We start from the raw sequence: 15,172 nt of genomic DNA on the forward strand, positions 1-15,172 counted from the left end.
CCACAGTGGAACAAGTTGTTTTCCTCTGGTTGATTTCAACAATATATCTTTGGCTTTCAACATTTTGATGAGTTTGGATGTGGTTCTCTTTGAATTCATCCTACTTGGAGTTCATGGAGCTTCTTAGAAATATAGATTAGTATGTTTTTTAAAAATCAAATTTGGAACATTCTCAGCCATTATTTCTTTGAATATATTTCTGTTCTGTTCTCTCTCCTTTCCTTCTGATACTTTCAGTGTGTGTATGTTCTACAGTTAATGGTGTCCAACCTTTCTGAAGCTCTTTTTATTTTTTTTCTTCTTTTTTCTTTCTTTTCTTTGGATTATATAGTCTCTATTCATCTGTTAATAAGTTTCCAGTTCAAATCTGTGGAGCCACTCTACTGAATTCTTCATTTCAGTTACTGTACTTTTTAACTCCAGAATTTCCATGTGCTACTTTGTTGCATTTTCTGTCTTTTTGTTGATATTCTCTGTTTGGTAAGATGTTGTCATCATACCTTCCTTCACTTCTGTAAGCATGGCTTCCTTTTGTTCTCTGAATATACTTAAAATGGCTGCTTTCAGGTCTTGTTAAATATAACTTCTGGGCACCTGTAAGTTTCTATTGCCTGTTTTTTTTCCTGTATATGGGTCATACTTTTCTGGGTTTTGTGTTTTTCTGTTTTTTGGGTGTTTTATAATTTTTTTGTTGAAAACTGCAACTGCACATTTTAGGTAAAATATTGTAGCACCTCTGAATACTGACACTCCTTTTCCCTTCCTTTTTGGAGGAAGTTTGTTGAAGTTGTTGGTAGGTCATTTATTTATCTGTTTAGTGACTTGGCTGGACTAATTCTGTAAAGTCTGTTTTTCCCCACATTACGTCCTCTATGACTTTCTTGCTTAGGTTTCTTTTTTCTTGTTTTTATTTTTGGCCTGAATTCGTAAGGGTTTTCTGTGGGACTTTATAAACCATTTATTGATCACAGTTTGTGCTTAAGCCACCCTAGCTACTTAGATGTGCATGTGTGGTTTGTAGACTGCTTTCACACTTCAGGGAGTTTACAGTTTCTACCCACTTTTAGCCAGGGTCCAGTAGTTCAGAGGTCTTCTCTCCAGTCTCTCCAGGGAGGGTGCAGCACTAGCTAGGCACAAAGTCTTCCAGACCATGAGGGATGAATATGATTTTATTTTTAAGCCCAACTTCCTGACTTCCTTATAGGTTAGAGTGGCTTATTATTTAGCCAGTGTTTTGGTCAAAGGTTTTGCTTAAGCCTTTTAAGTCAGTAAGGCTTCCACATTTTGCTGATGGATCTATGTATGACTTGGGGAATTTTCATGACTGCCGCAAGTCCCACTCTGGTTACTCCTGAGTGGGTACAGCCTAGGATATCTTCTCACTCTTTAGGACCCTCAGGGATGAGTGTGATCCCAGGAGCACTCTTCTTGGATGTCTCTAAGGCTTTGTTAAATTTATGGCTGATCCATCATTTTATAATACGTATGATATATCATAATACTTACATCATGAAGCTACTAGGCACATGTAATTATTTGCTTGCCACCGGAATCTCCATTGTTTTTGAAAGTGTCCTTAGGCATGAACTTCTCCCTGCTATGTCCCAAATAAAACCAGTCGATTCAGGCAGCATCAAAGAGATCTCTGTCATTAGGGCTTGCCTCTTCTGAGCAGAACCTCTGTGCCATTACATCAGATCTTTGGATGGGAACAGTAGCCCACTTCTCCCTGAGTGACAGCCCCTCTCTACAAGCAGGCACTGCATGGTTTTTTAGCTTGCTTCTCTCAGTATGGAATCTTTGCCTGATGAGTGAGCTAGGATTGCTCACTTGGTGATTGGAGCCCTAGCGTTCTCAGCCTGTTGCTCCTGGGGCCAAGCCCTGCCCTGCAAGTAGAAAAGGAGTGGGGGAAGAGGATGTAGTCCTCTCAGCAGCACCTGCCCAGATTTGTGCTTCTGCATTGCAGGGTTGGGAGTGGAGGAATGGGAGACACTGGCAGCCTAGCCTGCCTCTCTCAGATGAAACCGTAGCCCTAGACTAGGAGCTGGGGAGAGATAGAACCCTGTTCTTGGCTGTCTTGGCTGTCTTTTCTGTTCTTGGCTAATCTACCCAGATTAGAGCTTCCATCACCCCTTCTTTTCCTGATTTTTTCAAGGCTTTGCTGTAGGCTAAGTGATATTTAGCTCATCTGGCGATTAATCCCTTGTAGTTGAATGTGCTTCTTAGGTTGTGGTTTCTTATATCTTTATGTCTCGGTTGCTAGTACCATTAATGTCATAGGAAATACTCAGTAAATGTCCCTGGATGAATGAGTGGATGAATACCATATTTTTCAAGTGATGTGTTTATTTTTACTCAGAGTGGATGATGTATACAGTGGGACTTTTGAGTACTTGGGAGCTCTGCTGGGTGTGGAAGTAGGTCTACACTCTGCTGACCTAGGCCAGTCATAGCCAGCCAGGACTTTCAAAATAAAAGGAGGATAAAGAACTGCCACATGGCACATGAGTAAGAAAAGACAAGCCAATAGCAGAGCAAACATCAGTAGCAACCACAACAACAAAAAAATAGGCACATGATATGTACAGGCAGCCCATAGAATAGGTATCCCAGAAGATCAGTTAGTGTGAAAGGATGTTCACCTTCTCTAGTAATCAGGAATATGGAAATTGAAAGCAATATTGTAATATACATCCATAACCATCATATTTGCAAAACTTCAGAAGTCTGACAAAACTAAATATTGAGGAAGATGTGGAGAAACGGAAATTTTGGTACCCTGAAGGGGGGGCTATAAATTGGTACAACTGTTTGGGAGAGTAATGTGGCAGTAATGAAATAAACTGAAGATTCATGTATCATGTGTACCTTATGACACAGTAATTACACTTCAGGGCACATATCCTAGAGAAAACTCCTACTCATGCAGCAGGAGACACTCACAGAGGGATGCTTATTGCTGTACTGTTTGTAATAGTGAAAAGCATAAAACGACCCAAGTATACATCACTAAAAAAATAAATTTTTATGTAGTCTTACAGAGAAACGCTGTACAGCAGTTCAGATGAATGGTCTGCCTCTACCTATGGCGACATCTGTAAGTTTGATGTGTGACAAGTTATGGAAGGATGGGTGCAGTATGATACCATTTATATATGCTAAAAACAGAAAATAAATCTTTACACTGTTTACAGATTTTGTAGCACAGGTTTCAGCATACTATGATCTGTGGGCCAAATCTGACCCATGGCCTATGTTAGAACAACTCACTAGCTAAGAATGATGTTTATATTTTCAAATTATTGTAAAAACAAAAAGCAAGCAAGCTATGGCTTTTCTCCATAGCAGGTCAGATAGACACTCCAAGGGAAGCTTTGAGCTCTGAAAGAAAGTTTACTGTATAAAAGGGAGAGTGTGCTTTAATTAAAAAAAAAAAAAAAGTATGAGGCATAGAATGTATCTGATTGTCTTATCAGCCTGCTATAACAAAATACCATAGACTGAGTAATTTATAAACAACAGATATTTATTCATCATAGTTCTGGAGGCTGGCAGTCTAAGATTTGGTTTCTGTTGAGGATCCTCTTCCTAGTTCATAGATTATCATCTTCTCACTGTTTCCCCACATGGCAGAAGGTGCTGTCTGGGGTCTCTTTTATAAGGACACTAATCTTATTCATAAGGACTCCACCCTTATGATCTAATAACCTACCAAGGGCCCCACCTCCTAATACCATCACATTGGAAGTTAAAATTTCAACATGAATTTTGGGAGGATGAAAACACTGTCTATAGCACTGACCCTCAAGTCCTAACCTAGTTCTACTTGCCACTTTACTAAAAAGTTTGCTAACCCCTGGTAAACATATGCTCTGTGTGTCTAGAGTCATATTCCCTCAGCCTAGCCTGGTGGATAGTTCCAGCATCCTTCCTCCAGCCTTTCTGCCCCAGGAGTTTCTTCTATGTCTTAGAATTTTAGCTTTTTCTGGGTATTGCCTGACCTATCAGGAGGCAGCCTTCAACCAGTGGAAAGATGAATCAGATGATTGCCCCAGCTTCATTCAAGGAACGGTACTGAGGTGTGTTCCACATGGTTCCTCACAGGGACCACTGCAAGAGCAAGCCACATCACCCAATTCTGGAGTGTGGTAACCAGCTCCAGAACACACTCTTCTGGGCCTTGCCTTTCTCTGCCCCACTCTTCCTGGTCCCTCATTCTGCTTGCTGGGACCGCCATCCAAATAAACTGCTGCCACTTCATGCATGACCCAGACTCTGTTTGGGGAAGCGCCAAACTAAGACAGACACATAGACAGTAAAAGAACAAAACTGCCATTGGGAAGGAGAGTGGTACTGTGGGGGTGGCGGAAGCAGAGGGGGGCACAGGGAGCATGAAAGGAGCTTTAATTATATTTTTACATTTTACTTATTCATAAGTATCCATAACAAATAGGCCAGAAAGTGAGCTTTTTAAAAGCTGAGTTGTGTACAGATGGGTATTTACATTTTAGAGTTTGAAATCATGTGCCAGATTTCTATGTGAAAATAGTCTTCCTCTTTTAATTTTTCTACGGGAACCTGTTTCTTATGGTGCTTAAAATCCAACTTCTGCCTTGACATGTTGATCATACCTTTTTGAGTGAAAATAATTCATTATGAGAATAAAAGAAAGGCACCCATATTTAAATAGTAGAGAATAAGCACCAGAGTAATTCAATTGAAAGAGACTTCCCCTTCGTTTTTTAAAAAAATACTTCACAGGATAACTTTCTCCTCTAGTAGTAGTGATATCGAAAACCTTCTGCTGTGTTCAAGATATGCTCCTGAGCTCTAAATGACAGGTTGAGCATGCTCTAAGTTAGGAAATATTATGTAAGAGTAGAAGGTAATTCACTCCAGAGAAACACAGTTTACAGGAAACTATAAAATAACTCATTGGGAACATTTCTTTTAGGTTCCAGAAAATTAAGTCCCACTGTGGGTTTTCATGCAGGGTGTAGAAAAGGGAAACAAAACCAAAACAAAAGGACAACAACAACAACAAAATTGTGTTCTCTAAGCCTCCTTAGAGAGCAGGATGTTTTTATTAGCATATTTGGGACTTGATGCAGGCAAGACTTCTTTCAGAAAGAAGCCATATGTTCTCTTGCGCATGCCAGACTTGTGACAATCACGATTCTGTGGTCTTGCAAATGAAAGCAAAATGTTGTGTAGCCCTCCCAGCAGGGATGAAACCTTTTCCTAAAGCAGCATCCTTTTGTGATGCCAAGCTCTCATTTGACTGAGCTGCTTTGTGCTAAGTATATCTAGCATGAGGTTTTAAAATTATAAATCCTCTCCTTTTACCCTCATTGCTCTTAGGATGAAGGCCTTCATTTGGCCCAAAAAGGCCTGCAGTGTCTGACTCCTGCCAGCATCTCCAACATCATCTTGGGTGCCTTTTCCTTCCCTCTCTAATCTTCATTCATGCTGGGCTCTTGGAGGAGCCATGCTTACCCATTATACTCTGGGACCTTTGCACATCCTCCTCCTGGTCTCTTCCTTGCCTGACATATAAACAGCGTTCAGTAAATACTTTCCAAATGAATGGTAGAGGTTAGAAAGTAGCCAGAATCTAACATGGTGGTGGTGGTGGAGATGTTGTGGTAGGCAACAAGCATATAAAAAAGGCACCACTTCTGTCTAATCACCAGTGTTTTAAATGGGTATGGAATAGGCCAACTCTTCCTTTTACTCTCCTTTCTTATTTTCATCGTATTCTTATCAATAGTCCTGCCAGCATATTATCTTAATAATAATTTTTTAAAAACTGTTTAAGGTACTACTGTTGGAGAATGTGTCCAGAGCTGCTGCTGATTATCCTGTATCCATATCCACTTTTTGCCATCAGACTTTGCCACCAGTAGAGGGGTATTTTGAGGGAAGGAAGAAAAGATAGGTACAATGATTGTTCAGGGGAATGATACCAAATGTAACTGAAATAGGAAAAAAATAAGCAGACCAAATTAGTGCATAGGTTGGTGTACTGATCCACTGCCTGCTCATCTGCTCATACATTGCAGGCCAACCCTGTGCCAGGGCAGCGCTGGGCACTAGGAAACAGAGATGAACAAGACCAAGATCACTGCCTTCTAGGAACTCTAAAACGTTGGAGAGGCATTCAAGTAGATGATGATAGAACAAAATACAACCTAACAAGTGCTGAATAGAGTTTGACCCAGTGTTACCGAACCAAACTTGGGTCCACTCGCCTGATGTGCAGCAAAGCCAAGCTGCTGACACCAGGTTGTGGTGAAGGAAATACAGTGTATATTGCCGGGCCAGCTAAGGAGACTGGGCAGCTTATGCTCAAAAGACCTGAATTCCTCAATGGCGTTTAGGGAAGGGTTTTTAAAAACAGAGTGAGGGAGTGGGTCATGGGGCACGTGATCAGCTCGTGCACAGTTCTCTGATTGGTGGGTGCTGAGGTAACCCTGTGAGGTCGCAGGGATCAGCCTTATCAGTCCTCAGGCTCCAGCTGGTCTGGGGGCTACATGCTCATGGTCATCATGTAGTTAGCTTCTTCCACCTGGTGGAGGTTTTAGTATCTGCAAAACAATTCAAGAATATGGCTAAGGATATTATCTATAGCCCCTGAGGAAGAACTAAAGCTTCTTGACTAACCTATTATTATTTTGTCTTGCTTGACTGTTTTCCTTTGTTTCTGCATTTTCTCACTTTTCTGATTAAATTTGTTCTTTGGAACTCGGGGAAAGCCTAGGAGACTAAAGCTTTTCTACAAATAAGAGGCAGGTGGGGGATACGAGGGGTCGGGGAGTCTGTCTTTGTGAAGGCCCTACAGCATCTTGCTCAGTGTCACCAGGGCTGTGGGAGCACAGAGGAATTTGGACATCTCTACAGGGGAAGGTACAAGTGACCTAGTGACGATTTGATCACAGTAGGTACATAGGCACAGGAAGAGAGTTACAGATTTATTATTGAAGGACAGTAAAACCTAACTGACATTAATCAAGTCTTGTTAGTTACCAAGAAAATGCTTAGCAATGATTTTTAGCAGTATAGACAGTTATGGAAAGCAAGTTAAATTTTTTAAAGAACTTTGGTACATTAAACTACCCTCTGATGCTGCAGATTGGTATCTATTGATCACAGCTAACCCACATAGACTGTCTCCTGGAAAACAGGATTTTTATTGAGTATGGGAATCAAGGGACCTGGGTTTCAGTCCTATCTCTGGTATGACCTGGCTGTCTGACCATAACATATCTGTTTATTTCATCCCCACATGCTCAATGCTCCCCTTCCCTGCTCCTCTCCCTACCCTCCAGCACACACAGGTACCCATGGGACGATGTAGTCCCAACAAAAACACAATTTTACTCCTGCAGTGCTTCTATTCTGAGGGGTGACCAGACTCCCTCCTTCCTGCAACGTCACCTCAAAGTAGAATTGGAACCCCTCACTTTGCCAGAAAAACCCCAAACCCCCCAAAGAAAAAACCATACTGCATGCCCTCATGAATGTATTCACTTTCCTCTCACATTCTCCTGCTTAACCTCTACTTGCTAACTCCATGAACCGATATAACACAGAACTCTGGTTACGTGAGTTGATTTGATAAGAAAACTTAAGAGGTCACTTCTGAAAAATGGATTCTCAGTATAGCATTGCATTCTGAAATGTAAATCTCCAGTTCATCTTTAACTGGTAACGAGTGCCCGCAGGAACACCATTTTGCTCTTTAAAGATCCTCATCTGGGTCGATGCCGTATGTATTAATGGCCCTCAAGCCTTTATTTGGCCTGGATTTTGGGAAGTGTCTGTGTCTTCCTTCTACCACAAGTTAGTCCTGGGTAGACATATTTTGGAAGTCTCCACCTTACAGTCGCCATGTCTGTGATGTCACCGTGTTACTTGTAGGTAACAAAGTCACGTGGTGGTACTTATAGAGTAGTGACACTAATCCTTTGCATTGGTGAAGTGCTTTACAGTCAACAAAGCACCTACTCAGTTATCTTATATAATCTTCATAACTGTCCTGTGAGGTGGCTTTGAATTATCCACATGTCAGAAAACTTGAGAGGTAAAATGATTTTCCCAAGGTTATCAACCTAGAAAATAACACAAAATGTCTATCACCTTATGGATGGACAAAGAAAATATGGTATATTCATACAATGAAATATTATGCAACCATAAAAGGAAGGAGGTGCTAATACCTGCCACACATGGATGAACCTTGAAAACGTGATGCTAACTGAAAGAAGCTAGAAACAAAAGGCCACGTCATTATATAATTCCGTTTATATGAAATATCCAAAACAGGTATTTCCATAGAGACAGAAAGTAGATTAGTGGCTGCCAGGGGGTGGGGCCTTGAATGGAGTTGGGGCTGACTGCTAATGTGTACCAGGTTTCTTTCTGGTGTGATGAAACTGTTCAAAAATTAGATTATGGTGATGATCACACAGCTCTGTAAATATACTAAAAGTCATTGCATTATATATTTTAAATGAGTGAATTTTGTGGCATGCAAATTATATAGCACTAAAGTTGTTAAAATTTTTAATTCATTTTTCTTTTCCCTACACCCCAGAGCTTTAGGGAAGTGACTTTAGGAAGTGTCTTCTTGGTACATATTTGGCTTCACTTTCCCCTGTCATGAAAAGGGATGCCCAGCCTCTTCTTAAAAGTCAGTCCCTTCCAAATATTCCTCCATCTCTTCTCTCATGTTCCAATTAAACAAATAAGAGGACAGCCTCCTCAGGGTCCCTGTGTCCGCCACTCCATAGCTGACATTAGCACATCAGTAAGCCTGAGAAGAATTAAAAAGACAGTATCCTTTCCTGTGTCCTTTCCATAGTTTTTTTTTTTTTTTGGCGGTACGCGGGCCTCTCACTGTTGTGGCCTCTCCCGTTGTGGAGCACAAGCTCCGGACGCACAGGCTCAGCGGCCATGGCTCACGGGCCCAGCCGCTCCGCGGCATGCGGGATCCTCCTGGACCGGGGCACGAACCCGTGTCCCCTGCATCGGCAGGCGGACTCTCAACCACTGCGCCACCAGGGAAGCCCCCCATAGTTTATTTTTTTAACAAATTTTTATCAGAGCTATGCAATCTGGCAACTCATTCAAGAGCAAGTCTCCCACATGGTTGGTTGAAAAGCACTGGACAGAAACTTGAAAGGAAAGGAAGCCAGTAGTGCCAGTTTGGAGTGCTGGAATTGTATTTAGACCCTGTCCCCAATTTGATGTATAACTTTGAGCAACTCTAAGCCTGGAGAAATGCCAAATACTTCCCACATATGTGTGTGTGTTTATATAAGTGTTTCTGTGTGTGTGAGTGTCTGTGTGAAATATGACTATTGGTACAGAATTGACCGAGGCAATAGGAAATGGGACAGTGAAGTGAGTAGTTTCTTTCCACACCTTAAAAGCATATTGGGAAAGAAGGAGTCAAATTAACTCTTAGATGATGTGGGATGCAGTGACATTACTCTGAACACATGCTCCAGCTGTTGCAGCAGGCTTGCCTGTGAAGTATACCCTGCAGGGGCAGAGGACACTCAAAGTTCTAATACTAGAAATAATGGGTTAAAAGCAAACCAGGAATTTGTATGATTGTTGGGGAGGGGAGCCTCCTCCACTTCTCCTTCTCTGACTTCAGCCTGAGCCTACCAGGTGTGAATCTCCAGAGTCGGCTGCAGAGCAGGCGGCAGACCTTGAAGCTTGAGGTAGAAGCAGAGTGGTGCATCTGTCAGGGCTTAGTCTTCTTAGGTGGTGACGAGATGCTTAGCATTCAGGAAACTCTGCCCAGATTATAAATGAAATCTGTATCTGTATCTGCCTTGTCACTAAGGTGCTTTTAACATTTTTGGTTCAGATGATGGAATTTCTGTATGTATGAGTTATCAAACTTGATATCTCAGGGACTTCCCTGGCGGCACAGTGGTTGAGAGTCCGCCTGCCGATGCAGGGGACACAGGTTCGTGCCCCGGTCCGGGAGGATCCCACATGCCGCGGAGCGGCTGGGCCCATGAGCTGCGGCCGCTGAGCCTGCGTGTCCGGGGCCTGTGCTCCGCAACGGGAGAGGCCAAACTTGATATCTCAGACAGGGATCCATCTTTCTGAGTTTTGTGTTGTTATTCTGTGTACCCAATTGAATCCCTCTATTAGCAGGTCAGTGATTTTTCTGTATAAGATGGTGGATCTGGTGTCTCTTTATTGAATGCCAAGTGGTTGTCCATCCACTTTCATGACTACCTCTGAGGTCTCTTCATATCTTCTCTTTATTATTTAAGGTGAAGCTTACTGCAGCTAAGAGCATGGTGCTAGCTTTCTTTGGCTTAGGAAGAGAGGAGGATTTGTCTCGGCATAGAGCTTGGCTGCCACATTTGGTGACGTAAAATGCTATATAGAGAGCTGAATGTATTGATGCGTGAAATACTTGTAGGAAGTCTCTCAAGTGTCTTCAAATACCCATTGGCTTGCAGTTTGTCCTTGATGTTTGCTTTCTGCAAAGGTGAGGTACCTACCTTGAATGGATGGATGAAGGCTGTCCAAGAATTAGTGATAGAAATGGAGCATATTCTGAGCTGCCTGCCCTGCAGCTGAGACCCAGCAACTGTCAGTTCCTCTACGTTTTATGGGCATCTCCAACTAAAGATGATTTATTGTCTTTTTTTTTTTTAATTTTAGAAGGAGATTTGCCTCAAAATAACCCTAATCTGAGAATCTGGGGGTGGGAAGGGGGAGAGTTCCATAGCATTTTCTCTTCAAACACTTTGCATGGTATTTTCTCTTTTCCTTCCTTTCCTAAATGTTATCTACCTTTGGGGTGCTATAAACAGCGCTCCAGCAGGTAGAAATTGCATCAGTTAGGGTTCTTCAGAGAAACAGAAACAGTAGGATATGGGGGCAGGATTTCTTCTTCCTCCAGGGAACCTCAGATTTGTTCTTAAGGCCTTTCAGTTGGTTGGATGCAACCCACCGACATTTTCAAGGATAATCTTATTTAGTTAAACTCAACTGATTGTGGAATTAACACATCTACAGAATATCTTCATAGCAACAGCTAGATTAGTGTTTGATTGAATAACCGGGTACTATAGCCTAGCTAAATTGACTCATCAAATTAACCATAATACAAGTAGACATCAAATTTTAAATTGGAAGACATCTTAGAACTCTCCTGGTTATCTAACCACACCCTACCCCTGCCCCATTTTGTGGATGAGGAAACAGAGGTCCAGGGAAGTTTGTGATTTCAGTTCACAAAAGAAAGAAAGGGCTTCCCAGCAGTTTCTCTTAACAATTGAAGGTCTAGTACCACTTCCCCTTGCCTTAACAGCTGAGTCATCAGGCATTAGGTTCTAGGCTATTCATTAACCAGGACTGAAATCCCCAATGAATTACTGGTACCTTTTTTTTCTCTTTTTGAGTTCTGCTTTTTTCTCAAGGGATTTTATGACTGAGCTTTAAATAGAATTAAAAAAAAAAAATACTGCTTGACATAATTCTAGCCCCAAGTCTTAGTGTCTGTTTTTAGCAGACACTGTCTTTTTATGTTTTGTTCAATTTTGGTGGCTTATTGCAGTAGACTATGAAAATGTGTATTTTTTTCCCTATTGCCAGGGATGGGAAACTTTATGGAAATATTATCCCACTCTGTGAATCCCCCTTGCTAAATTACCCCTTATCTGATGAGGAACTAGATTATCTCGGGGAGTTGAAAAATACAGAAGTGATTATTGGTTTTTTATTTTGCACATTTTATATACTTAAAACATTTTTTTTTTCTGAAGGACAAAAATAGGATCACTTGTGAATGAAACTGTGGGTGATAGTATAAACTATGTTTCCAGGGAGGGACTGAAACTTGCATGATACCTCTCCTACCAACTCCCTTTGAGGGGTGTGTGTAAGTAATTAGCCACATAGTCCATGGGAAGTTCTCACTTTAGGGAAACAGGGCTTAGAAAGTTATTGCTTTTGACTCCAGTGAACCATACCAGAAGCTCAGAACATCATGCAAATTAATTTCTGCATTTTCTATATAGTATTTGACAAGAAGCAAGATAGGCTGAAAGCTGGGGAAAAGGTGAAGAGCTTAGCTCACCTAAACTCATTTTAAAGTTTTTGGCTCCAGACATTCGAAGAAAATCATTCGTCATTCTATTGAATTCTTGCGGGGGGGGGGGGCGGAAATCACTAGTTTTTAGATTTTTAGGAACCTTTTTATTTTTCTTCAATATAGTGAGAAATAGAGTTAGCACAGTTAGCTCAATTAACTCAATTTAGATGATGAAAATGCCTTTACTCATTTTCTAAGAAAGAATACAAAATTTCTTGACGGGAGAAATAAATATATATTTTTTGAAATTCACTTTCAAAATATCATGGCATTTAAGCATTCCAATTTAATGACAGCTAAGAAAAACTAGTGTGAAACCTATATCCCATAAAGTGTATCCACCCTGCCTTCATACATGGCAATACCACCATCTGGAAAAACAAGATCTACTTGTATTTAGCCAGATACCAAGAAAATACTGCTGTAATTTTGACTTTTCTGTTTCCTTCTGAATATTGGGTATGTCATCAAGTATTAATCATTTAATTTTTAGGACCTAACCAATGAATAATAATTAAAGAACTTTCATAAAGATTCAGAGTATGGGCTTCTTTTATTTATTATCATAGGTGATGCCTTTCTACAAATATTGGGAAAACAATATTTTGAATTTTTTATTTTTTTGCCTGTTGACAGAGAAGAAGATATGACACTTTACAGAGGAGGTAAGAGTCTCAGAAAGGAGACTGAGAACCAGTGCTCACTCATAGTTAAGGGTCCTCCTTCAATTTATTTTGGTCTTAGAATAATTCATTGAGATACATTTTTTTTTCAAGTGATAACTGTCTGCTCTGCAAACACTGTGTTATGTACTGCAGTCTCAGATGTTTTCAGACAAAGAAGCATGTGACATGATTCCCACCTTTTGCATCTTACAATAAGATGAGCAGAAGTTCTCAGCAATTTTACTCATCAAGTAGCTAGTTCCAGGGAGTACAACAGCTGATGTGTTTCATTAAGAGTTCACAGGACATCTAGTAACTTCCATCTAGGGCAATCAAGATGAAGATGGAGAAGGTGAAATCTGGGTGAGCAATTTAGAGAATTGGTAGGATTTGAAAATAAGAAAAGAGAAATAGGTCCAGGTACAAGGCAGAAAGAATTAACACAGCATATTTGGTGGATGCTAAGGAAACCTGGCTTTGTATAATGAATGATGAGACAAAGCTAAACAAAAACAGGGACATTAGGCAGTAAATAACTGCAGTAAATAACTTTTCAGGGACATTAGGCAGTGACGTATGAATCAATTTGGTCTTAAGTCTATTGAATTTCACTGATGTGATTTTCAAGGAGGTCTTTATAAAAAGTAGTTGGAGATACTGTAGTTGGATCTTCAGTGTTTGATTGAAATGCAATGCAGGGAAGAATCAGAGCTGCAAATAGAGAATGGAGTGTCTTTTACTGAGAGGTGACAATGCGGGGGAGGGTGAGTCATTGTTGGAAAGCGGGAGGCATCCTTTGGGCTGGAAACAGTGGTCATTTATTTAAGCTGCCTCCTGCTGCTGGTTCCCTCGACATTTTTCTTATTTGGCATATAGAAAAAAATAGCATGAGACAACACTACTGCAGACTCAGAATTAAGACTTAATTTAAAACGTGAGTTGATTATATTATTTATTTCCTTTTTTTGAAGAGAAAAACTCCCTGAGTGAGGTAATCAGTCTTGTTTGCCTTACTTTATGCCTCTTCAGTCATCTTAACATTAACATTTACAAAATTACACTGTAGTTCAGTCCACAAATCTTTACTGAGTATGTGTTGTGATGTGAGGAATACAATGAAGAATAAGATAGAAGAAGGTGAGATTTTCGGTTTGGTTGGAATACAGAATATATGGAGAGTGTAATAGAAAATAAGATTAAAAGTTTAAGCTCTCAGTGTTGTGCTACATGGGTACAATTGAAGATTTTGAACAGAAGAGTTGTTTTTAGACATTACAGGTGGGCATAGCGACTCATTTATACTGTTTTGTTTGATTCAAATAACTTTTGCTGATATTTATTTAAATAGGGGATCAATTTCTCAAAAAGCAAGCATATTAGCCAAAGTATACTAAACAGCATCGGAAAACATTCAATTCTATGAAATCTTGGTTTTAGGAACCACCTCACTGGAAAATAGTAGGGCAAAACTATTCTTAAATAAATGGTGCTAGGTGAGGAAAACAAAACTCATCGTTGGCCAAATGAACTCAGGGAGCCTGTCTTCCTCACCTTGAATCTTACACACAAAGGCAATAGAAGTTTTAGTAATGTTATTTAAAGAACAGGAGGAGAAAATGTTTGGCATACTCCTAAGGAGTGAGAAGATTGTTATTTAACACATTGTTTAATTCAATGCCTTGATATGTTTAGATCCTTTGTGACTTGGGAAAAAAAAATATCCCCAAGAACAAAGTGGATGTCGTTTTGAATACTCTTCTTTTTCCGTGAATCTAATTAGATAAGAAAATTTATATCAACCAAATAATCAGACCAGGACCAGTATCTACCTGTTAGCTTCATTCAGTATATTTGGTGAACTGTTTCTCTCAAAGCAGCTCAAATGTCAGCTTTTGTGGAGAATACAAAGATACATATTTTCTCTTTCTCCCTTCCTCTCTGTCCTCCTGCCTTCCCCTTCCTCCCCCTCAGTACTTAAGCCAAATAGTTAAAGCCAGTGGACTGATGGGTTGTCCTCTGTGTGAGTTACCAGGACTAGTTCTAAATTACTAATGGCCAGTGTGATCCCATTTGATATAGAGCTAGCAATTGTGGTGCTAACCTGTTGATGGATGCAAAATGGGAGGAAATTAAAATTACTCTCGGGGCTTCCCTGATGGCGCAGTGGTTGAGTCCGCCTGCCAATGCAGGGGACACGGGTTCGTGCCCCTGTCCGGGAGGATCCCGCATGCCGCGGAGCAGCTGGGCCCGTGAGCCATGGCCGCTGAACCTGCGCATCCGGAGCCTGTGCTCCGCAACGGGAGAGGACACAACAGTGAGAGGCCCGCGTACCACAAAAAAAAAAAAAAAAAAAAATTACTCTCAGTTGAGCAATATG

General features: G+C 40.7%; 1 protein-coding gene across 1 annotated transcript in view; it reads left to right on the top strand.

Annotated features, from left to right (window-relative positions):
• SH3GL2 (SH3 domain containing GRB2 like 2, endophilin A1) overlaps positions 1-15,172 on the top strand; it is a 200,464-nt gene that overhangs the window by 128,194 nt on the left and 57,098 nt on the right. The gene's annotated exons all lie outside the window — the stretch shown is intronic.

This window comes from Physeter macrocephalus, chromosome 9 (genome assembly GCF_002837175.3).
Source record: "Physeter macrocephalus isolate SW-GA chromosome 9, ASM283717v5, whole genome shotgun sequence".
Classification (NCBI taxonomy): domain Eukaryota; kingdom Metazoa; phylum Chordata; class Mammalia; order Artiodactyla; family Physeteridae; genus Physeter; species Physeter macrocephalus.